Genomic DNA, 25,913 nt, shown 5'->3' on the forward strand with positions numbered 1-25,913 from the left:
AAGTAACATTATTCTCATACGTACGTGATTTCAAAGAATTTATCCCACAAAATCCTCTTTGAGAAAATCCTTGAGTTGTTGACTCTGGTAAGAAGAAGAAGAAGAAAAAAAAGGAATCCGGAAGAAAGCAGAAAGATACAACAAGTAGGGATCAGGATAAAATTTAGCAAAAGAAAAAAAAATGTTGTCAAAAATCATCAACTGCTACCAAGTCCAAGCTCGTACTGCTCACTACATGGCAGGCCAATAAATCAGGAGACGAGGTGTTGGGGCAAAGAATAGTGGCTTTATTAGAAAAGCCAGCAGACCAAGAAGATGGCATTTGCCCCATCCCAGGGCTGACTTTGGCCAGTGATGACCACCGGTGAGCTGATTAGAGCTGGATTCCAGCCACTCACAGCCTTTCCTGCCACGTACCCTCCCCCCACTCCTCCCGAGCCCCTCATATACCCCTTCCCAAGACCCCCTCTCCAAGGCTCTGCTTCCAGGAACTTGGCCTGAGGCACGAGGAACCTAATTTTATTTTTTAACATTTTAAAAAATTTATTTATTTTATTTATTTATTTTTGGCTGTGTTGGGTTTTCATTGCTGTGCGCAGGCTTTCTCTGGTTGCGGCAAATGGGACTTCTCTTGTTGTGGAGCACGGGCTCTAGGTGCGTGGCTTCAGTAGTTGTGGCACGCAGGCTCCGTAGCTGTGGCTCGCGGGCTCTAGAGCACGGGCTCAGTAGTTGTGGGCTCTAGAGCACGGGCTCAGTAGTTGTGGCTTAGCTGCTCCACGGCATGTGGGATCTTCCTGGAGCAGGGCTCGAACCCATGTCCCCTGTATCGGCAGGCGGATTCTTAACCACTGCGCCACCAGGGAAGCCCAGGAACCTCATATTTTGGACTCGTGTAATAGGGAAGAACAAATCTAACTCCATATTGGATCTGTTTCTTTTACTTTAACCTTTGTATTCTGTTGCTTTTGCTTTCAGTTAAGAATGTTGCCTGTAGCCTGAAATATACGGGATAGCCCATCCTCAAGGCTCTGACCTTTAAGAGTATAATACTTTTCCATTCATATAGAGATAAAAAGTTGCATAACAGACAATAACATTTGTCTCGTTGGAGGTTTGTGACCTGACCTACTTGGGCAGATGAAAAAACAAAGGATTCCTGCACCAAGAAGTTTCCAACAACCAGCCACCCTCCCTCTCCTTTTAATATAAAAGAAGCCTGAATTCTAACTGGGACATCAGTCTGCCATCCTCTCGGTCTGCTGGCTTTTCTAATAAAGTCACTATTCTTTGCCCCGACACCTCGTCTCCTGATTTATTGGCCTGTCGTGTGGCGAGCAGTACGAGCCTGGACTCGGTAACAGTTGATGATTTTTGACAACATTTTCTTTTCACTCTGGAGCCGAGAAGCTCAGCCCCAAGCCCTCTCCCAGCTCTGCGGGCCTAAGAAGACCACCCTCCCCCAGAAGCAGTTCACCCATTGCTTTGATGCCAGCACTGTGTTTGAGGGGCTTGTGAGATCCCCAGATCCCTTACAATCAATACCACACTCAGAAGGTCATCAGGGTCCGCCAGTCTTGGGGGAGGAGGTCTGGGGTGCAGCCCTCCCGAGCAGGGGGTCTCACTGTGGATGCAAAGACGCAACCATCTTCAAAGATGCTCACATATTTCATTTCAAGAAACTGGAACCAACTTGTTTCTGTCGAATTGAGCACACGTGGAACATTTCTTCATGCACCCCAGTCGGCTGATCTGCCAAAGTTAAAGACGTCAGAGGAAACAGAAAACTCACCCACACTCACAGCCAAAGATGTCATGAACATCCAAGAAACGCAGGAAGGGTTCAACCAGCATTGTTCAGCCTCATGGTCAAGAAAAAGGCGGGCTTCTTTCCCACTCTGGTAACAACTGCTTTCCTCCAAATTGTCCCCCCAAAATGGTATCAAGACTTCTCAAACACACGCGTGCACGTGCACATGCACACACACCGGATCTGTGTCCCAGGAGAGCATGTCCCACTGGAGGTGGCCATGCACGTGCAGCTGTGAGTCCAGACACAGGCTGACGGGGGCTGCACACTCGGGTCGCAGCACCTGCCCTGCTGGGAAATGACGAAAGCTGAAAACAGGCTGAAACGGAGACTCTCGTTAAAGAAAGCTGGCCTTTTCCTCCTCAGATAATTTGAGGGCAAGATATGACTTTTTGTCTGAGTATATTTATGGTATTTTTCCATTTGATAAAGCATTAACAAAGGAAAAGGAAACAATGCTAAGAAACACTATTTCCGTTTTCAAGGCGGGGTGGGAATTCCTTTCGGAGGGGCTGTGCCCAAATCTGTAAATAGCCAACCTCGGAACGAACACAAGGGAAACCAACGTGCGTGCCTATGTGTGAGTGGGGGGCGGGGATCCTCACCTTCCAGAACGTCCCCACCCCTTGTGGCGGAGGGAAACCATCTACAGCTGGAAGGCTGCAGACCTGACAGGAGCCCAGGCATGAGGAGCTGCTCCTGGGGTCCAGGTAAGACCCTGTCCCACCACCACGAGCTTGCAGGCACGCGCGCACACGCGCGCGCGCACACACATTACATACACTTGTTTCACTGTGTTTCTTTCCACTGCAGGAAAGGGACAAGCAGAGGCTGGGGGCACAGTGTAAGGGACACTTGCTTTACACTGTCTACCTCTTTGTGCCTTTTGTGTGTGTGTGTGTCCTTCGGATGAACTGTTGTCTTCTAAGAGATTCTGGCTCTACTTCCTAATCTCCAGCAAGGACCCACTCTCCTTCTGGAACACAGCATGCCCTCCCCTCCCCACCCACTCTGACACACACACCACATACAGCACACACACCACCCGCACCCCACGTGCATGTGCACACACCCCTGGCCCGGAGGACACCTCCCGCAGAGTTTCTGAACCCAGGTGCTGGCAGGGCTCAGCTTGCAAAACAGGTCAAGCCAGGTCAGGATGCACCCTCGGATGGGACAGGAAGGGCCCTGCCGAACAAATCTCCAGGGTGCAGTGCCATCTAGAGGCTCCTCTGTGGCGCTATTTCCCAGCTCCGGCGGAAAGGGAACGCCAGCGCTTGGCGTCATGAAGCGGGGGGGCGGGGCTGGGATCCAGAGGAAGGCGCCACGTTTCCTAGGAGGACTCGGGAGCTGGGGCTGCCCCTTCGACGTGCTGGCCTGGCCACCAAGGCAGCCGGATGTGCTCCACACTCCTGCAATTTTGTGGCTCCACCTTTTATATATTTATAACTCCTCCTTTTACACACATGCACACACATATTTACATTTTTTTCGCATTATAAAAGTAAAGCATTTGAAAAGAGGCCAAATGTCATTAGTCACCGAAAAATGCAACCTAAAATCATATACTCCCACCCGAACGCTCATAGGAGGAACACTAAGTATTGGTGAGACCGTGAAGCAGCTAGACTCACACCACACACGTCAGGGCATAAACCCAGTCACCGGCAGAAGCTATGTAGTGCTTATCTGTGGAAGTCGAGCCCGGGCAGCCCTTGGCACTGCAGTCCCTCTCCTGCTGTACTCCTAACACTCAAGTGGGCACTCAGACCCGCTGCCCCCTCCCAGGTGGATAAAACGAGGATCTGGGGGACTTCAGCCCCCTCACTGGGCCCCTCACCCCTGCTGGGGAAGGTCCCCCCAGGTGCAGTGGCATCACGGGTGTGGCTGGCCCCCTCCACCTGCGATCTCTCCATCCCCTTTCGAGGCAGCAGTCCTCCACCAGGGACGGTTTGGCGCCCAGGGCGTCTGGAGACGTTTCCGGTTGGCAGCACGGGGGAGGACGTGCCTCTGGCATCTAGTAGGTGGAGGCCAGGGATGCCGCCCGACATCTTCCAGTGCACAGGCAGGCCCTCACCATCGAAGGCCCATCTGGCCAAGATACCAACAGCGTGAGGCTGAAAAATGCCGCCTGAAACGCCCACCTGCGGAGCAGTGGTGTAAATTATTACTGCTTTTACATAGATGAGCGTTTCCGCCCACCTGCGGAGCAGTGGTGTAAATTATTACTGCTTTTACATAGATGCGCGTTTCCGCCCACCTGCGGAGCAGTGGTGTAAATTATTACTGCTTTTACATAGATGCGCGTTTCCGCCCACCTGCGGAGCAGTGGTGTAAATTATTACTGCTTTTACATAAATGCGCGTTTCCGCCCACCTGCGGAGCAGTGGTGTAAATTATTACTGCTTTTACATAAATGCGCGTTTCCGCCCACCTGCGGAGCAGTGGTGTAAATTATTACTGCTTTTACATAAATGCGCGTTTCCGCCCACCTGCGGAGCAGTGGTGTAAATTATTACTGCTTTTACATAGATGCGCGTTTCCGCCCACCTGCGGAGCAGTGGTGTAAATTATTACTGCTTTTACATAAATGCGCGTTTCCGCCCACCTGCGGAGCAGTGGTGTAAATTATTACTGCTTTTACATAGATGAGCGTTTCCGCCCACCTGCGGAGCAGTGGTGTAAATTATTACTGCTTTTACATAAATGCGCGTTTCCGCCCACCTGCGGAGCAGTGGTGTAAATTATTACTGCTTTTACATAAATGCGCGTTTCCGCCCACCTGCGGAGCAGTGGTGTAAATTATTACTGCTTTTACATAGATGAGCGTTTCCGCCCACCTGCGGAGCAGTGGTGTAAATTATTACTGCTTTTACATAGATGAGCGTTTCCGCCCACCTGCGGAGCAGTGGTGTAAATTATTACTGCTTTTACATAAATGAGCGTTTCCGCCCACCTGCGGAGCAGTGGTGTAAATTATTACTGCTTTTACATAAATGCGCGTTTCCGCCCACCTGCGGAGCAGTGGTGTAAATTATTACTGCTTTTACATAAATGCGCGTTTCCGCCCACCTGCGGAGCAGTGGTGTAAATTATTACTGCTTTTACATAAATGCGCGTTTCCGCCCACCTGCGGAGCAGTGGTGTAAATTATTACTGCTTTTACATAAATGCGCGTTTCCGCCCACCTGCGGAGCAGTGGTGTAAATTATTACTGCTTTTACATAAATGCGCGTTTCCGCCCACCTGTGGAGCAGTGGTGTAAATTATTACTGCTTTTACATAAATGCGCGTTTCCGCCCACCTGCGGAGCAGTGGTGTAAATTATTACTGCTTTTACATAGATGAGCGTTTCCGCCCACCTGCGGAGCAGTGGTGTAAATTATTACTGCTTTTACATAGATGAGCGTTTCCGCCCACCTGCGGAGCAGTGGTGTAAATTATTACTGCTTTTACATAAATGAGCGTTTCCGCCCACCTGCGGAGCAGTGGTGTAAATTATTACTGCTTTTACATAAATGAGCGTTTCCGCCCACCTGCGGAGCAGTGGTGTAAATTATTACTGCTTTTACATAGATGAGCGTTTCCGCCCACCTGCGGAGCAGTGGTGTAAATTATTACTGCTTTTACATAAATGCGCGTTTCCGCCCACCTGTGGAGCAGTGGTGTAAATTATTACTGCTTTTACATAGATGAGCGTTTCCGCCCACCTGCGGAGCAGTGGTGTAAATTATTACTGCTTTTACATAAATGAGCGTTTTCGCTAAAAGTTTAGAATAAAAAACTTCTAAGGAGAATTAAGCAGGACACGGCTATAATATAAATACATTCAGTCTGTATCGAAAAGGACAACGCTGCAGAACGACAAAGTCAGGGAATGAGAGCACGTGTTTTCTGGGGCTTATGTGCAACTTTTTTTTTTTTTTAAGAGGGATTTGTTTTTTTTTAAGATGTTGGGGGTAGGAGTTTATTAATTTGTTCATTTATGTTTGGCTGTGTTGGGTCTTCGTTTCTGTGCGAGGGCTTTCTCCAGTTGCGGCGAGCGGGGGCCACTCTTCATCGCGGTGCGCGGGCCTCTCACTATCGCGGCCTCTCTTGTTGCGGAGCACAGGCTCCAGACGCGCAGTTTCAGTAGTTGTGGCTCACGGGCCTAGTTGCTCCGCGGCATGTGGGATCCTCCCAGACCGGGGCTCGAACCCGTGTCCCCTGCATCGGCAGGCAGACTCCCAACCACTGCGCCACCAGGGAAGCCCTATGTGCAACTTTTAATGCTTCCTTTATCAGCGGCGGGGCCACTCTGGTCTCCAGCTAATACTTCTCTCCTTCACCTAAAGGCTGTATGTCTTTGGGCTTGTGAGGGTGTCCACATCCAAATGCTTCTATATGGAGCCATTCAAGAAATACATTTCTGTGTATTCTTCCCTCCCCTAAAGATAGTGTCTTGCTCGACATTCCTTTTGCCTATTTGGGTAATTTGAGTGATTTAATTATTTTAACTCTGAGACTGATGATTGAAAGATCAACATAGTCAAGATGAACTAGTCATATGATCTATTATCGTCGACATTAGCCATGAAAATTGTTTCCACCCACCATGGAGTTATTAAGCATTTAACTTAGTACTACATAGAATTTACTGAATGCCATGGAAGACACAAAAAAAGTAGAAGACATGGTGTCTACATGTGAGGAATTGTGTGTGTTCATTTTTTGCCAAATGCTGTCTCGATTGTGGCTCTATTTGGTGTCTTAGAAACACTGAAGCCTCTTTCAGTGGCCTTTATTTGTTGATTCACATCATTCAGATACAATCCAACAAAGTTTCAAAATTTATTCTGGCTGTTTTGCTGTTGAAGAATTAAGTATTACCCTCTGGAAAACAGTTTTGTAGAAGAAACCAAAACCCAACAGCTCCAAACATCTCAGCAGAAACCAACATAAGGAATCAGTATAATCCTCAAGGGCTGGCCCCAGAGTAATCTAAGGAATCAATGTAGGAGAAAATCCAATCTCCTCATTAATAATTTGTTTTACATTTTAGAAGTAAGACATGTACGTCATAAACTAAAATTCCAAACAGCACCAGAAAACATACAAACGTTGGTCTCCCCCTCGTCTGATTTCCCAGCCTCCCTACTGTGGGTTTTTTTGTGTATTCTTTCAGAAATTCTTTATGCATACAACAAACAAGCATATATGTTTTTATAAATTGGGGTTGTGCTACATATTATTTTTGCAACTTGCTTTTTTTCAACTTTTGATACGTATAAAATTTACCATATTAACCATTTTTAAGTATACGGTTCAGTGGCATTAAGTGCATTCACATTGCTGTGCAAACGTCACCACCATCCATCTCCAGAACTCTTTTCGTCCTGCGAAACTGAAACTCTGCCCCCATTAAACAACAACTTCTCACTCCTCCCCTGGCACCCACCATTCTGCTTTCTGTCTCTATAAATCTGACTACTTTAGATGCTTCATATAAGTGGAATCATACAGTATTTGTCTCTTTGGGGACTGCCTTATTTCCCTTAGCATTATGTCATCAAGGTTCATCAAGGTTGTGGGATGTGTCAGAACTTCCTTCCTTCCTTTTTAAAGCTGAATAACATTCCATCGTGTGTATAGACCACAGATTGCTTATCCATTCTTCTGTCTGTGGATACACGGGTTGATTGTACACTTTAGCTACTGTGAATAAATAATGCTGCTGTGAACATGAGTGTACAAATATCTCTTCAAGACCCTGCCTTGAATTCTTTCAGGTATATCTCAGAAATGGAATTGCTGGATCATATAGTAATGCTATGTTTAATTCTTGGAGGAGCTGTCAAACTGTTTTCCTGGGAGGCCATACAATTTTACATTCCCACCAACAGTGCACAAGAGCTCCAGTTTCTCCATATCCTTGCCAACACTGGTTATTTTTTTTATAGTAGCCATCTTAACGGGTACAAGGTGGAATCTCATTGTGATTTCAGTTTGCATTTCCCTAATGACCTAAAGTTTAGTGATGTTGAGCATCTTTTCGTGTGCTTATTGGCCATTTGTATGTCGTCTGTTCACATTCTGTAGATTAGAGCTTAGTCACATGGCAACATCTAACTGCATGGGAGCCTGGGAGATGCAGTATAGTTGGGTTTGCATTAGCTATCTATTATGCCTAATAATGTTGCCATTAATTTAGTATCTTAAAACTAAACATTTCTTAGCTTGCAGTTCCTGTGGGTCAGGAGCTTGGGCACAGCTCAACTGGGTCCTTTGCAAGGTTGCGGTTAAGGTGTTGGCTACGGCTGCAGTCTCATCTGAGTCTGGACTAGGGAAAGATCTGCTTCTGGTTGTTGGCAGCTGTAGAACTGAAGGCTTCAGTTTCTTGCTAACAGCCCCATCTGAAGCTTCCTTCAGCTCCTAGGAGCCATGTTCAATTCTTTGTCATATGGGATTTCCTCGAAGCCAACAAAAGAGAGAGAGACTCCAGCAAGATAGGTGGTGCAATCTTACATACATCATCACTTGCACACAAGCATGTGTGTCCTGCTACCTTTGCCATATTCTATGGCTAGAGACAAGTTGCATGTCCTGCCCACACTCAAGGGGAGGAGACTATGCCAGGGTGTGAACATCAGGGATTGTGGGCACAATTCTGGAGTCCTACTGAGGCCTCCCTGGTATTCCACAGCAATGGAAGAAAGAATACAGATTTCAGAGGGCACTGGCTATCAGCCCCCACCACATTAGGTTGCAAATATTTTTCTTAGCAATGGAAAATTGCTAGGTATTTTAGCAATTTTATATTTTAATATAAAATTCATATTTTATTTGATGGTTACTTTTTGGTTGATATTTTAAATTCATTTGTGGTACCCTTGACATAAAATCTTTCAAATTGCGTGAAGTCAAATGTATCAATATTTTCCTTTACAGCTTCTGAATTTTGTCGTGATTTGTGTCATGTCATGCAAGACCTCCCCCCTTCCAAGATTATATAAAATCCCATTCACATTTTCTCCTAAAATAAATCATTATTATGGCCAAGCATCCCATTTGGGGGAATTTTTCTTCACTACTAATGTAATTTATGTAGACTGTTTTGCTGCTGACTTGCTTGAAAAGCTATTTGTTCGCAATTTTGCTAATCAGTGACTTTTTAAGGGGAAGAAGTAGGATTTCAGCAAATTATTTTCACCCTTTAATATACAATTCTTAGTGCGGTTCTCAGATAAGCACTAAAATTTGATGGGAAGCTCTTTTTTGGTGCAAAATCAGCATTATTCACATGTAGGCACTGAGACTGTTTATTCCAGTTCTGAGTTCTCAGCCTTTCTTGAACAGGGCATGACTTTATGTGCGCTGGGCTGTTTACCCTCACAGGTCACTCTTTTGCTGAGTGTTTACTTCCAACAGAAACTAATGATTGTGCCATAGTATTCACTCAAATAAAGTCACCTGCCTCTCAAACAGAGGCTAAATCGTTTGGGAAATCATGAAGAAACAGAGTTTCCTTCTTTTCCCTCAGCAAATACTTAGTGCACCCCCTACTCTGGGCAAAGCAAACTATCCAAAGTGGGTAGCTGCTAGCAAAAAAAGTACTTTGAAAGCTTGCCACCGGCAAAGGAACCCCATAATTTAGTTCCACAGATTCTACACTCGTGTTAATAGTATAATAGCCCAGCATTCTTCAGACATCCAAGTAGCATGAGACCTTCAAGCTTGGCCACCTTAGGCCCTGGTGGCTTGAGTGGAGAATAAAAGGATAGAAAGAAGAGACCAATGTCTCCTGCATCTCTGTGTCTGTGACAGTTTTTGCATCTGCAATACTCATTATTTCGCCAGGCCCAGAACTGATGTCCATAAAGCCATGTGTAGTAGATACAAATATCGGTTGATAAAAGCAGGTGTAACTCTGTTCATTTCTCTGTAGCTCAGCATAATTTCCACCAATCGAATCCGGGTCCCCGGACTTTCCTGAGTTGCAGCTGAGTTCAAGGAGAAGTTCATGGTTCCCTGGTGTTGCAGAGGGGCTCAGGGGGTGTCATCTGTCCATGCTTGCCCCTGCTGAGGTGGCCTCAGGCCCACCCATCCTGCTGAGTCAGGCCCCTCTCCCCGCCCCAAGGCCCCCAGGGCCCGGTTTTCTGTCTGGGTCTCTCCCAGTGCTCCCACTCAGTGGTCTGCACAGAGGAGTCCTTTCTGACGCCCCCCAGGCTTGGCCCAGACCAGACTCCAGTTTTTTCTCTCTGTGGTCCCCTCCCTTCCCTGAGACAAAAAAAAAACCCCACCTGAGTGAAGGATCAGAGGGCAAAAAGGAAAACATCAACTGATATTTCCAAATCATATGCTGCCACACTTGTCAGATAGGCTGACACACCACAGGGAGATTCAGACCCAAGAGCAAACTGGACCGTCAACCTACCGTAATGCAGAAAACTCCTTTTTTAAAAAAGGAGGCTATACACTGTTGCTTAACAATGCAAGGCTAGGTAAGCATTGATTTGGTTAAGTGTGATTAAAGTTAGCTTTCGGGCTTCCCTGGTGGCGCAGTGGTTGAGAGTCTGCCTACCGATGCAGCGGACGCGGGTTCGTGCCCCAGTCCGGGATGATCCCAGATGCCGCGGAGCGGCTGGGCCGGTGAGCCGTGGCCACTGAGCCTGCGCGTCCAGAGCCTGTGCTCCGCAACGGGAGAGGCCACAACAGTGAGAGGCCCGTGTACCGCAAAAAAAAAAAAAAAAAATTTAGCTTTCAAGAGACCCTAAAACTTATTATTTTACATTACGACATAGGCTCATAGCTTTACCAGAGCTGTAGCCACATTAATACTGGTTTAAACAAGAAAGACTTTTCTTTTCTGTCACATCCGGTCTGGGTGTAGGGTCCCTCTGTCTCATCACTCCATCAGTCCTGGGGGTGGCTTCAGCCATGGCATCCAAACTGGCTAAGTACCACCATGGCCACCTGCCTGCAGGTAGAAGAGAAAAAAGGGAAGGGTGTCATTCCTGGGAGTTGCATCTAATGCTTCCTCCCCTTGGCCACACCCAGCTTCAAGGAAAGCTGGGAAAGGTAGTCCTTAGGGAGCCCCAAAACTGGGAGTGTCATTACTGCAGAAGATGGGACAGTGGCTAGTAAAGGACAATTAGCAATCGGTGATGCTCTTCTATAATAAAACAGCTACTTTGTAAAAATGCTATCCATCCTTCAAAGCCTAGATCAGACACCTCCTCCCTCATCAGTTCTCTGAACTAAGTGATTCCTTCCCCCTCCAAACTATACCCACACCATTCATGTGACAATTACCCTCAAACAGCCTCCTCCCCACAAGCTGACCCCTAAACCTCCTCTATGTCCCTATATGGCAGCATCCACCTCTGACAGCACCCACCAGGGGAGGAAGGGTCGCCTTTCCCCATCACGTAAAGGGCCTGTTTATTGAGTTTGTGGCAACAGACCCCTTCTATTACCCCCCCGCATCCATTCAACACACACACACTCACACACTCACACTCACACACTTCTCTGCTAACAACCCCCCATGTCGTCAGCAAGCCCCTGCCCAGCGCTGGGGGGGCCACGATGGGTCTAGACCCATCTTGGCAATTTCTTTCCACTCTGATGTCCAGATGCGGCCACGTGACCTGGTTCTGGCCAGTGAGATGTAAGGGGACATTCCCTCCAGGGGCTCCACCAAAAAGCGTGCAGCCTTGGCTGCCAACACCCTTCCCCCTTTCCTTTCCCTCTTCCTCTGGCCTCTGTCCTAGAGGCACTTTCTGGAGACGCAACTGCCTCTGCAACCACGAGTGGCCAAGGCAACGGGCTGCAAGTGCAGAGCCAAAAGAGTAACATGGGTCTCTGAGCCCCTGCAGCAGCCCATGACCAACCCACTTGGACCTCTTGATAAACAGGACTATTCCATTCATCAGGCTAAGAAGAAATGCACTAGCACGCCACAAAAAGACATGCATGTTGCTTACTACTGAGTGAAAGAAGTCAATCTGAAAAGTCTGCACACTGCACCATTCCAACTCATGACGTGCTGGAAAAGGCCAAACTATGAAGACGGTAAAGAGATTAGTCTCCAGGGTCTAGGGGGAGGGAGGCATGAAGAGGCGGAGCACACAGGATTCTTAGGTACTGAAAATTCTATTCTATATGATTCTCTTTTTCTTATCAGAGCATAATTGCCTTACAATGTTGTGTTACTTTCTGCTGTACATTGAAGTGAATCAGCTATATATATATATCTATATCCCCTCCCTCTTGGATGGACCTCCCTCCCACCCCCCTCATCCTACCCATCTAGGTCATCACAGAGCACCGAGCTGAGCTCCCTGTGCTATATAGCAGGTTCCCACTAGCTAGCTATTTCACACATGGTAGTGTATTTATGTCAAACCTAGTCTCCCAATTCGTCCCACCCTCCCCTTCCCCGCCCTCCACATGTCTGTTCTCTACGTCTATGTCTCTATTTCTGCTCGGCAAATAAGTTCAACTGTTCATTTTTCTAGATTCCACATACATGCGTTAATATACGATATTTGGTTTTTTCTTTCTGACTTACTTCACTCTGTCTGACAGACTCTAGGTCCATCCACATCGCTACAAATGACCCAATTTCATTCCTTTTTATGGCTGAGTAATATTCCATTGTATATGTGTACCACATCTTCTTCATCCATTCATCTGTCATTGGACATTTAGGTTTTCTCCATGTCCTGGCTATTATAAATAGTGCCACAGTGAACATTGGGGTAAATGTGTCATTTTGAATTATGGTTTTCTCAGGGTATATGCCCAGTAGTGGGATTGCTGGGTTGTATGGTAGTTCTGTTTTTAGTTTTTTAAGGAACCTCCTCCATACTGTTTTCCATAGTGCCTGTATCAATTTACATTCCCACCAACAGTGCAAGAGGGTTCCCTTTTCTCCACACCCTCTCCAGCATTTACTGTTTGTAGATTTTTTGATGATGGCCATTCTGACTGGTATGAGGTGTTACTTCATTGTAGTTTTGATTTGCATTTCTCTAATAATTAGTGATATTGAGCATCTTTTCCTGTGCCTCTTGGCCATCTGTATGTCCTCTTTGCTGAAATGTCTATTTAGGTCTTCTGTCAGTTTTTTAATTGGGTTGTTTGTTTTTTTGATATTGACCTCCATGAGCTGTTTATATATTTGGAGATTAATTCTTCGTCCATTGTTTTGTTTGTAAATATTTTCTCCCATTCTGAGGGTTGTCTTTTAGTGTTGTGTATGGTTTCCTTTGCTGTGCAAAAGCTTTTAAGTTTCATTAGGTCCCATTTGTTTATTTTTGGTTTTATTTCCATTTCTCTAGGAGGTGGGTCAAAAAAGATCTTGCTGTGGTTTATGTCAAAGAGTGTTTTTCCTATGTTTTCCTCTAAGAGTTTTATAGTGTCTGGCCTTACATTTAGGTCTTTAATCCATTTTGAGTTTATTTTTGTGTATGGTGTTAGGTAGTGTTCTACTTTCATTCTTTTACTGAAAGATGTAAAATGCAGCGGTCCAGTTTTCCCAGCACCACTTATTGAAAAGGCTGTCTTTTCATCACTGTATATTCTTGCCTCCTTTGTCATAAGTTAGGTGACCATATGTCCATGGGTTTATCTCTGGGCTTTCTATCCTGTTCCATTGATCTATATTTCTGTTTTTGTGCCAGTACCATACTGTCTTGATTACTGTAGCTCTGTAATATAGTCTGAAGTCAGGGAGTCTGATTCCTCCAGCTCCGTTTTTCTTTCTCAAGATTGCTTTTGCTATTCGCAGTCTTTTGTGTTTCCATACAAATTATGAAATTTTTTGTTCTAATTCTATGAAGAATGCCATTGGTAGTTTGATAGGGATTGCATTGAATCTGTAGATTGCTTTGGGTAGTATAATCATTTTCACAATATTGATTCTTCCAATCCACGAACATGGTATATTTCTCCATCTGTTTATGTCATCTTTGATTTCTTTCATCAGTGTTTTATAGTTTTCTGAGTACAAGTCTTTTGCCTCCTTAGGATTTATTCCTGGGTATTTTATTCTTTTTGTTGCGATGGTAAATGGGATTTTTCCCTTAATTTCTCTTTCTGATTTTTCCTCCCTCCCTCCCACAGTTCTAGGACCCACATGGCCCAGAGGGGGCTTCAGAGGGCGGAGAACCCGGCCCGGGAGCCCAGCAGCCTTCCCGGAGCCCGACTGGGCAGGGAAAATGCTAGGCGCACTCCCCCCGATCCTTCAAGCCCCCGAGCATCCCTCCAGGAGTGGGAACCCCTCCCTCCTCCCAGCCACCCCTCAGGGGTGCTGGTCCTGTCCAGCCTCCACTTCTTGTCCCCCCTCCCTCCCCCCCATGTCCTACCCAGTTGCTCGGGGGTTCCTCCCATCTCTTTGGGCATTGAAGTCCCCCACCAGCATCCGGCAGGTGCCCTAGGTGTGGGGAGACACAAATTCCGCATCCTCCCATGCCCCATCTTGACTCTGTCCCTCTATATGATTCTACAGTGGTGGATACATGTCACTGTACATTGGTCCGAACTCACAGAATGTACAGCACCCAGAGTGAACCCTAATGTAAACTATGGAGTCTGGGCGATGATGCCATGTCAATGCAGGTTCATCGATTGTAAAACGTCCCCCTCTGCTGGTGGGTGGTGATAGTGAAGGAGGCTGCATGTGTGGGAGCAGGGGGTAGATGGAAGACCTCTGTACCTTCTGCTCAATTTTACTGTGAACCTAAATTTGCTCAAAAAAATAAACTCTATTTATTGAAAATAAATGCTTATGACTATTCACCCCTGTTTGCTTCCACCTCTGCCGTCAGGTGTTCTGATACGAGCAGCCAGATGTGACACGAGCTGCAACCTACCTTCTCTCCACGCTGGTGTGAATTCACGGAACCCACCAATCCCCTCCCCGGGCAGAAGGGCTGGGAAACAACCCACCTGAGTCCACTGGCACCCCATCTCCCTTGGCCAACCCCCTCATCTTGGTGGCCGGGGATGGCCCTGGGTTTTGTGGACAAGAGCTGGGATCCAGGTTGGAGCAGACCCAAGAGACCAGACAGCTCCCAGACCACAGCCTCGGGTCTCGTGACCACGTGAGTCCAAGGTGACCCAGGACTCCCTTCGCAGGGAGATCTGAACTCTTGGGGTGCTCCATGCTGGCCTTACTTCTGTGATGGATGGGTTAGCTCGCTGGGCCGCAGGCTCCCAAAGGGCGGGCCCAGGACTGGGCCGGGCATCACATCAGTGTCAGTTAAACAATATCAAGCCCCTATTGAAATTCTGCCGTGGCCTCAGACAAAGAAGAGAGCTCCCACACAGTCGTGAGGCAATTATACTCCAATAAAGATGTGGGGAAAAAAAAAAAGCACTTCCTACACAAAGTGAATATCTAAATGTTTTGAGGACCTTAGTTTCATTCATTTTACATATTAATGTTATAAATAATATAATATTCATTTGATAAAAGATTGCTACCAACCTTGAAAAAAAAAAAAAAAGAAGAGAGCTCCCAGCAGGCCAAATGGAAGCCACCAGAGAGAACACGGAAACTGTCACCTTCCATGTCACCGTGGATCCAGCCTCTTGAGTCTGCAGCCGCTCCAAAGAAAACCCACATTGATGGCTCGAAAGCAGAGCCCTGTGTGGGGTGCAGAGCTACCTGGAAGGAAGCCCAGCAGACACAGACAATTTATGGTTCCCGAGGGGGCAGCTGGAAGCCAGCCTCTTCAGAGGTGGCTGCGGGAGCATGTGGGGTCACATATGGAAACAATCTCGGCGTGGGGGGTGGGGTGAAGCTGGCCTCTGGAGATGTGGCCGGGCGGGGCGCGCAATTAACCCAAGAAGAAGCCTCGTTAACGGGCCTGCAAAACAGCACACGCAGCCCCGGGGTCCAGGAAGGAAGAAAACGCCTGGCGTTCCAGCAACTCCTAGGTCAGACGTCTCAAAAAGGAACAGTGCAGGAATCCACGCACTTTGTTTTGATAAACGTCACCATCTGAGACCCATGCAGACCAGCATCGAGGGGGATGTGACGGGGCTCAGTTTGGAACAGGCGACGGTGGACCAGGACATTGTGTTCTGGGAGACCCCTCGGCTGTCCCATTCATTAGTGACCGTTGCCCCTCAGAAGAAACTGAGGCAGCAACTGAAACATCCAAAATAACTCATTCTTGAGTTTCTCAGCCAACAGGCTTCCCCACAGATCAATATCTCCTCGGGAACAAAAATTCCTGAATCTTAAGAATATTAATGTCTCCGGGGCTGGATGTTCCAGCACTGCTGATAAAGAACAGCGTCTTCCAGGAAAGGATCACTTTTTCATCTTTGGTAATAATGAGCTAGAGTCGCATAAAAATTTCAAGAGAAAAAAAGTCAATATTTTTAAAAACAGTCAATAGACATTTTTATAAAGGTCCAATGCCTACAGATTTGGGGGGCATGTTTTTGATTGCTTCCGGGTCTTCGAAGAAGGAAGAACAAAGAGTATTACTGATACATAGATGTATTTAAAAAGAGCAGGTGACCAGCTCCAGGTTCAGCAGCCGAAATGAAGAATCTTTGTGGGGCAATACTGCCCCCTCGTGACCAACTTTTACTTAACTATTTCAGGACGTTAACCTCTGGAAACCGACACAGGTGCCTGATTTGTACAACCTGCAGGAATATATTTTCACCCCCGGCTAACGCTCCTGTACTCCTGAAGGAGGTGGACAGATGCAGCACCACCTCTAAGTAAGGAGAAATTTGATTTAACAACAATGTCAGCAAAGAGTCACAATGGCGTTCCCAGGACAACTTTAGAAAATGTGGACTCTGCTGACATGGTGAAGAAGGCCTCACCTCCATCCCAGCTGTTTTTTGTTTGTTTGTTTGTTTGTTTGTTTTTTAACATTCCCCACAAATAAGGGAGCTGCAAATGCCTGAGGGATTTAAAGTGTAAATTCCTTCCAGCCCACATAACTCACCTGCTGGATTGTTTGCTGTAAGGAGAGACTGCTGTTCAAAACATTTCCAGCGATTTTTAAGACTGTGTAAAGAGCATTCACTGTGGTCATTTTGTTTGTTTGTTTGTTTGTTGTTTGTATGTTTTTAACTTTTTATTTTATATTGGAGTATCGTTGATTAACAATGCTGCGTTAGTTTCAGGTGTACAGCAAAGTGATTCAGTTATACATATACATGTATCTATTCTTTTTCAAATTCTTTTCCCATTTAGGTTATTACATACTATTAAGCAGAGTTCCCTGTGCTACACAGCAGGTCCTTTCGGGTTATCCATTTTAAATATAGCAGCGTGTATATGTCAACCCCAAACTCCCTAACTGTGGTCATTTTTACCCTGTGAATCATGGGTAGTCACCCCTATGGCACTTAATCCTCATCTTCACCAAATATTTACCCTATTCACCAGGGACTTAACTGAGCATCTACTCTATGCCAGTGTCACGGGGACGCCATGCTCAGCTGAGCCCGCCCACCAGCAGAAGCTTCAGCACTGGGAGCTTATGAGAGAGGCAGGATCACAGCCCCGCCCCTCCCCAGCCCCCGACCCCTGAACCCAGAGTCTGAATCTGCATTTCGACAAGATCCCCACATGGTTGAAGTTGAGCGTTTGGGATGCTCTGCGGAGGGGGGTGGGGGGTTCCCAGGTGTGAACAAGCTTCAGAATCATCCGGAAGGCGTGTTAAAACACAGGCTGCTGGACCCGACCCCGGGGTGCCTGACTCAGTGGGTCTGAGGCGAGCCTGAGAATTTCCAGGTCTAACAAGTTCCTGGGTGATGCTGGTGATGGTGGCCTGAAGACCACGTTGGTCCTCCAACCTGGCTGCCTGTTGGCATCTTCTGGGAGTTGTAAAAAATAACGATACCTGGGTCTCACCTACAGAAACGAATGTAAATAGTGTGGTGTGTGGCTTGGGCATCAAGCATTTGAAAAGCTCCCTGGGTGATTCTAAAGGCAGCAAAGTTTGGGAACCCCTGTTCTTTGCTTTGTTGTCTCTTAACCATTTTCTTACTGAAGTACAGTTAATGTACAATGTTGTGTTCCTTTCAGGTGTACAGCAAAGAGATTCAGTTACATGTACATGTATGTGTATACATGTACTGTATATATGTATTTTTTCAGATTCTTTTCCCTTACAGGTTATTACAAGATATTGAATGTAGTTCCCTGTGCTATAGAGTAGGTACTTGTTGTTTATTTTATATATAGTAATGTGTATTTGTTAATCCGAAACTCCTAACTTATCTCCCCCACCCCCTTTCCCCTTTGGGAACCATCAGTTTGTTTTCTGTGTCTGTGACTCTATTTCTATTCTGTAAATAAGTTCATTTGTATCATTTTTTTAGATTCCACATATAAGTGATATCATATGATATTTGTCTTTCTCTTTCTGACTTACTTCCCTTAGTATGATAATCTCTAGGTCCATCCATGTTGCTGTCAATGGCATTATTTCGTTCTTTTTTATGGCTGAGAAGTATTCCATTGTGTATCTGTACCACATCTACTCTATCCATTCATCTGTCAATGGACATTTAGGTTGCTTCCATGTCTTGGCTACTGTGAATAGGGCTGCCATGGGGAACCACTGTCCTAAGGGATAAAAGGGAAAAATTAGAAATCCTTTATCACCAAGTTTCACTATGCTCCATGATTTTTTGATGAAAATATTTCGATGGCTTTGGTAAGGGCCCTCCAGGAACCTATATGTACCTCTTTGAGCGATAACACGGGACAAAACATAGTGTTAGCAATAAAGGGCCGTGTGCAATGCTCACCATAATTTCCCACTATTCTCAGTTACAATGTGTGTGAACTGCTATGTTTCATGCACTGCATGCCGCGGTCCTCACCTTTTTAAGGTGGCAGGTGAAGGACAGGCAGAAGGTTTTACTGGTGTGTCCCTGGATCATCACCTAGCTCAATGCAGCCTCCTTTCTGGAACCATAGAATGCTGGGCAAGCTTTGTCCTCCTGACTGAGAACCCTGCAACAAAGAAATAGATATGACCAACCCTACGTCACAGAAGAAGAGGTGCAGGAAGAGTAACTGTCCAACATCACTTAAAGTAGCACAATTAGTCTGCAGGGCTGATGGGTGGGCATAAGGCTACTGGGCTGAGGACAGAACAGTGTGGAAAGGCTTTGAGCTAGAAATCAGAGGGCCTGGCTCTGTGAGCTCTTGGGCAATGTAGACCAAGTCCCTTGGTCTCCCCAAACTTCTATTTAATTACTCATAAAATAGTGTTAAGAACTGTCGCCTAGCTCCCTAGGCTGATGCAGAAAGCACGTGGAAAACATCTATGGAAACACTTCATAATTGAGAGAGCATCAATAAAGTGTTTTCTGACTACACAGAGGCAACTAAGTTAAAATAAACACACAGCACATGAAACATAGCTGTTGCATACATTTTAACTAAAAATAGTAGGAAATTATATACTGCATATTCCCTTAAGAATCACTTTTCCCTTACAGTTTAGAAGGTCTTTGGGGGAAATTGTTCAATGGCAATGAGTTTCCAGAAGGTTGTCCAGGATAGTTTGCTTCATTAATTTCTTCATTCAACAAGATTTTATTGAATGGCATCTGTGTGCCAAGTGAAGTGATGTGTCCTTTATTCTTTGTAAATATCTTTATGACAATAACATTCAAACTATTGACGGGGAAATACATACAGAAAGTTCTGTGTAAAACAAGATACAGTTATTTTCCTCCTGCCAAGAACCCATTCAAATGAAAGCAAAGGATATTTAAAAGCAATAAGCCCATAAAAGCATTAAGTTGAGACCTCTCGTGGTAGAAATGAAGCAGACGAATGGTTTTCCCTCCCGGTAAATCCTCGTGAAAGGGAATTTATAGGAGTATAGTTCACGTAGAAGGCGTGTGATTTCAGATAAGAGGTCTAAAGAATGCAGCAGGAACGGAGGACAAAGAAAGTGTTAAGTGAGTGGGGAGATTTCAGTGACCATCAGTTATATAAATTGGTAGTAATAATAACCACTGGGTTTTTAAAATTTGTACAGGTAGACCTAAAACCCCATTTGATAGTCACATAAGTCAGGAGCATGAATAGGCTGAATGTTTCCTAAGATCTGTGTATTATCTAGGAGAAGAGTAAAGGTCTTCATACATTTTAAACAATAACTTAATTTTTTACGTTGTAATTTCTAAAGTAACCACTAAAAGAATAAAAACAGACAGTATAATTTACAAACCAGTGAATGGGGAAAAAACGGAACAATATAAGAAGAACTCATTAGATGCCAAAAAATGCAACAAAAAAAAAAAGAGAGAGAGAGAGAGAACACAGACAGCACAAAATAAGATGGCAGAAATAATCCAAATATAACAATTACATTAAGGGTAAATGCAGTAAATGTCTCACTTAAAAGGCCGTCCATTTTTTTTAATCCAATTTACAAGAGATGCAGCGAAAATATATATTTATATACAAACACTAAGCAAATACTAACCAAAAGAGAGTGAATGCCACTAATTAATATCAGATGAAATAATATAATTCAGCCTTGAAATAGAAGGGAATTTTGCCTTTTGCAAAAGTATGAATGGACCTTGAGGGCATTATGCTAAGCGAAATAAGTCAGAAAGAAAAAGACAAATGCTGAATGTTCTCACTTTTATGTGGTATCAAAAAAGCCAAACTCAGAGAAATAGTGAGTAAAACTGTGATCACCAGGGGCTGAGGTTGGGAGAAATAGGAAATGTTGGTCAAAGAGTACAAACTCCCAGCTTTAAGATGCATACATTCTGGGATCAAATTTACACACGGGGACTCTAATGAACAATACTGCATGATATACTTGAAAGTTGCTAAGAGAGCAGATTGTAAATAGTCTCACTACACACACACACACACACACACACACTAAAAGTGTAACAAGTGAGGGGATAGATGGGTTGACTAACCATTTTTGTGGTAATTATTTGCAATATATACATGCAGAAATCATCACATTGTACACCTTGAACTTACATGTGTTGTATGTCAACGGTATCTCGGTACAGCTGGAGGAAAATAAAAATATAAATAAATAAAAGTAGTGGGTGAGGCACTTCCCTGGTGGCGCAGTGGTTAAGAATGTGCCTGCCAGTGCAGGGGACACGGGTTCGAGCCCTGGTCTGGGAAGATCCCACATGCCGCAGAGCAACCAAGCCCATGCGCAACAACTACTGAGTCTGCGCTCTAGAGCCCACAAGCCACAACTACTGAGTCCGTGTGCCACAACTACTGAGCCCGTGTGCCACAACTACTGAGCCCGCGTGCCACAACTACTGAGCCCACGTGCCACAACTACTGAGCCTGCATGCCACAACTACTGAAGCCCGTGCGCCTAGAGCCCATGCCCCACAAAAAGAGAAGCCACCGCAATGAGAAGCCCGTGCACCACAATGAAGAGTAGCCCCCACTCGCCACAACTAGAGAAAGCCCGCGGGAAGCAATGAAGACCCAATGCAGCCAAAATTTAAATAAATAAATAAATAAATAAAGGTAGTAGGTGAAAGTTAAAAAATATGTATCAGATAAAATATAATTTTAGTCAAAGGCATTTTTAGAGACAGATAAGATTGCTAGCGGAATGCCATTTTGGGGCAACGTCCCTGTATTTGACCTGGGTGTTCACAAGAATGTGTCCACTTGTGGCCGTAGGTTTATGATCTGTGCACTTTCTGTACAGGGGAAGGGGGTGCTGCTCTGGCCACTCCGGCCTCAAGTCTCGTTCCCTCCCCAGTGTGGCTAAAAGAGGACTTTCACAAGTCAGACTTGCACTTCGTGAAAAGACAGCATCTGTTCTGTGTCTAAGGTTTGGGATCCTAGAATCTCCCCCAGGTGTCCTTGAAATGCCTTGTATTACCGCTTATTCGGCTTTGCCTAATTAAGACTGCATTTGTGTGCCAACTGCATATGATAATTAAGGGCATAAACCGCCCCCCCCCAAAAAAAGCACTAAAAGTGAAAAATAGGCTTCTAAAGTTAGATTTTAAGCCCCTATTTATATAAAAATCTTTTTAAAGAGATATACATGCAGAAAACATTCTAACCCACTGAATTTATAAGGTGATTGAAAGGTACATAATTTGTGGATTGGAGGGCCACATGCCTTGGTTCTCTTCTCGTTTCATGAGCAGAAAAGTGAGGTCAGAAAATCCAGGACCTGAGCTCTCCTTGCAAGTCCTCTTTCCCCCTTGAGGACATCAGGGCCTCATGGGTGAGCCCCCTCTACCGAGCCCCACCATCCGTGAGCAGCGCTGCAGGTGCCCCAGCAGGCATGGTCCTCCCTCTATAGGAACTGCAATACCAATATGCTTAATCAACACCATTATCAATTGTGCTATAGGTGGCTGTCTCTAGGTACCTGCCTGTAGATGCAGGAAGATGCTCAGACATCACGACAAGGACCCTCGGGAAAGCAACATGCACACTTCAGAGCCGGCTGGTTTCAACCAGCTAGGAGGGAGACCAGGGGTCTTTGGGATACCCTGATGGAGGGAAGGGGAGCCCAGAGAGTGAGTGCAATCTGTCTCTTCCTCCCCTGTGTTCTACCAGAGCCCAGGTTTCCAAGAAAGCAGAAAGATACCACAGAAAAAGCCTTTGCGCAGGACTAACTAAACCCAAGTTTACATCCTGACTGTGTCACTTGCTAGTTGGTGATGGACAAGTTACTTTTCTGATCTGCAGTTTTCTCAATCATAAAAATGAGGAAACACTTACCTTAGAGAATTGTTACAAGCGTTAAATACATCTGGAATACCAGGAGCTGGGCTCATAGTAGACTCAGCTAAAGCAGGTCTCTCTGCTATTGGCTGATGACAAAGGGCCAGCAGACAGACAACCAACCAGCTTTCCTGAGGGTCCCAACACCCCTTTGGGGATCTCTCCAGACTGAAGACCACTGCCCTCCAAACCCATTCTACGTCCCCAGAGCGATCCCTGCCAGCCTGGCTGCTCTCTACCCTAAAGGTAATAGAACTTTCTGTGATCCCGGAAATGTTCTATATTTCCACCACGCAGTAACCCCATGAGGCCACTGAACATGGGCAATGTGACCAGAGCAACTGAGGAACAGAACTTCTCCTTTCCTTCATGTCACTGGAAAGAGCTACATGTGACCAGTGGCTTCTGTTCGGGACCGCTGAATCTTCACGAGCTCCGCTAGCCCCACGTGGTAGCTGGAAGAGTCAGACGAATTCCAGGCAAGGGTAGCCCCGCGTTAATTAAGCAGCTCATCCAGGGTGACGTCTGCACGAAATGCTGGATTCCGTGGCTGGGAGTACAGACTTCGGATAAATATTTATTTTTACACTTTCATAAAGCAAGCCATCCTGACTGGACAAAAAGCCAAACCCTAGCAGAGCCCAATCTTGATTCGTTGGGTAATTACATCTAAAACATTTCTGTTTCTATCTGCATTGTTTCATACCCCACGTGTCCAACACACACACACACACACACACACACACAGGCACACACAGGCACTTGGAACCTCACACGCTTAGCGCTTGGATGTCCCAGCATCCTCCGTCTGCTCTTCAGCTGGTGGCCAAGGCTGCTAAGCAGGCGGGAGCTGGGGTTCTGAGAGCTCGAACCCCGCTCGCCATTAAAAGCTGGGGAGAGTGCGTTTGTCCTGCTTCCTTTCTCAACCCCAGGACCTGCAGGGCCTTCCAGGACTGGCCTGGGCCAGGATGTACTTCTCCGCAACCAGAGTAATTACAAGATTTCGTTTGCTTTAAAATAAACTGGTTGCCAGCCGCACAGCGAAGCCTCCACTGTGAGCGAGTGGTCTATCATCTGGCAACTCTGTGAGCTGAGCACGTGCTGGCGCTGTCCTGGGTCGTGGGGTCTGGAGGCGGGCAGCGCAGACAGGGTCTCTACCTTCATGAACCCTCAGGAGGGCCAGGGGGCAACAAACAAGTAACAAATTCCAGGCAGTGATTGGAGTCATCGTGAAAAATAAAGAGGGGTGGTGTGATAGAGAACGACTGGGTAGGGAGGGCTCTCAGGCTCTTCCAGCTGCCATAACACAATGCCTCAGGCTGGGGGGGCTTAAAGGACAGGCGTTTGTCTTCTCACAGTTCTGCAGACTGGAAGCCCAAGGTCAAGATGTCAGCAGGGTTGGTTTCTCCTCGGCCTGTAGATGGCTGTCTTCTCCCTGTGTCCTCACGTGATCTTTCCTCTGCACGTGTCTGTGTCCTAATCTCCTCTTCTCGTAAGGACACCAGCCAAGTTGGATTAGGGCCCATCCACAGGATCTCATTTTAACTTCCTCATCTCTTTACAGACCCGTGTCTCCAACTAGAGTTCCATTTGTAGGTACACATGAATTTGGCGGGGTGTAGGGGGCCCAGAGTTTCAGCCTACAGCAGAGTTTTAGATAGATGTTATTTGAGGTAGTATGGGAGGCGAAGAGGGAATCAGTTTGCCGTGGACCTAGGGGTAGACGAGGTCAGGCTGACTTCTGAACTTCACCTCTTGGCGGTAACAGATGAACAGAGCTGTGGTGATCAGCCTGGTCCCTGAGGTCAATTTCCTCCATCATCCCTGTGCCCGGAGGGAGATGGTGAACCACGTCTCCCACTGTGGAGGCCAGAGGCTGCCTGCACAGAAAGGGCTGGAGGGAGGATGTCACAGAAAAGGCACACATACCAAATTGCCCTGGGCTGAGGTCTTGGAAACCATCCCGCTTCTTTGTTGCTTAAAGTCTAAAGAAAAAAAACTGGCCCCCAGCAGTGCTTGGCTTTGGTTAAGTTTCACTAGGAAATGCATGCATTTTAGTACCCTTCACTAGAAGCTGAAGGAAGGGAACTTCCAGACACACCAGAGAAAGACCTCGAATGTTCCTGCAAGGATCAGGGGAGCACTGAGGGGGCGCACGGAGAGAGGGTCTCCGAGGTGCCAGAACCACGTGCTGAACGGACACCACAGGGTGGAGCCCAACGGTGCCCACTGGGCCCCCTCAGAACTGCAGCCCAGAGGGAATTCCCCCAACCAAGAGAAAAGGGAGAATCACTCCCAGTGGTTTTGCCATTTGGGGAAGAGGTATATGTTCATTTTGCTGGTTGGAGAGGATGACAAGCAATCAGAGTGGGGCTTCCCAAGCCCTGGGGGCACCTAAAGCTGAAATACCATCCCCACATCCCCACTGCGGGGTGTGGCGGGAACCACAGCGCTGTTCAGAATCACCGCCTGCAGTGGTAACAGCAGTACTAAGTTCAGGGTGATTTGTAGAGCAAAATCTAATGCAGTCATAGAAAAATCCCTGTACAGTCCTCCACGTTTGCTCTTCATTCAGCTTCCAGCTGAGAGGAAAGGACTCTGAAGGTCTAGAGGAAGGAGGAGATACAAGACGGAAGAAGCTGGTCCCTGAGTCACCAGGTGAAGCAGAGTCTTCCCTCCCCTCCCCCAACCCACACAGGACTAACATGAGCAAGAAATGAGGGCTTCCCTGGTGGCGCAGTGGTTGAGAGTCCGCCTGCCAATGCAGGGGACACGGGTTTGAGCCCTGGTCCAGGAAGATCCCACATGCCGCAGAGCAACTAGGCCCGTGAGCCACAACTACTGAGCCTGCGGGTCTGGAGCCTGTGCTCTGCAACAAGAGAGGCTGCCACAGTGAGAGGCCTGCGCACCGTGATGAAGAGTGGCCCCCATTTGCCACAACTAGAGAAAGCGCTCGCACAGAAACGAAGACCCAACACAGCCAAAAATTAATTAATTAATTAAAAAAGAAAAAACTGAAATGAACATGTCTTCTGTCAAGGCCCCCAGGTAAGATGGCAAAAGAGTACCCAGGATCTTTCAGACCATGAACATGGTATATCCCTCCATTTTATTTAGGTCTTCTTTAATTTCTTTCATTAATGTGTTTTAAATTTCAGAGCAGGTTGTTTGTAATATTTTCTTGTTACCCAGTTAATGTTTTTATGATCTGTAGTGATGTTCCCTCTTTCATTCCTAATTGGTAATTTGTGTCTACTCTCAATCCAGATAAAGGTTTGTCAATTTTATTGATCTTTTCAAAGAAGCCGCATTTGGTTTTTTTGTTTTTTTCTATTGTTTTTCCATGTTGTATTTTATTGATTTCCCTACTGA

The 25,913-nt window shown here is 46.2% G+C and overlaps 2 long non-coding RNA genes across 2 annotated transcripts in view; one reads left to right on the plus strand and one right to left on the minus strand.

Annotated features, from left to right (window-relative positions):
- Positions 1-2,443: 2,443 nt before the first annotated feature.
- On the plus strand, positions 2,444-13,966 carry LOC137225459 (uncharacterized). The gene is made up of 3 exons (XR_010943854.1): positions 2,444-2,517; positions 11,722-11,860; positions 13,916-13,966. It is a non-coding gene; the product is annotated as an uncharacterized lncRNA (long non-coding RNA).
- Positions 5,621-25,913, minus strand: part of LOC137225458 (uncharacterized) — a 28,238-nt gene continuing 7,945 nt past the window's right edge. The window contains exons 2-4 of the long non-coding RNA XR_010943853.1: positions 20,802-20,833; positions 18,659-18,791; positions 5,621-10,763 (exon numbers count right to left, since the gene is read on the minus strand). This is a non-coding gene — a long non-coding RNA (uncharacterized lncRNA). The remainder of the gene's footprint in view (positions 10,764-18,658; positions 18,792-20,801; positions 20,834-25,913) is intronic.

The sequence above is a fragment of the Pseudorca crassidens genome, chromosome 5, assembly GCF_039906515.1.
Source record: "Pseudorca crassidens isolate mPseCra1 chromosome 5, mPseCra1.hap1, whole genome shotgun sequence".
Classification (NCBI taxonomy): Eukaryota; Metazoa; Chordata; class Mammalia; order Artiodactyla; family Delphinidae; genus Pseudorca; species Pseudorca crassidens.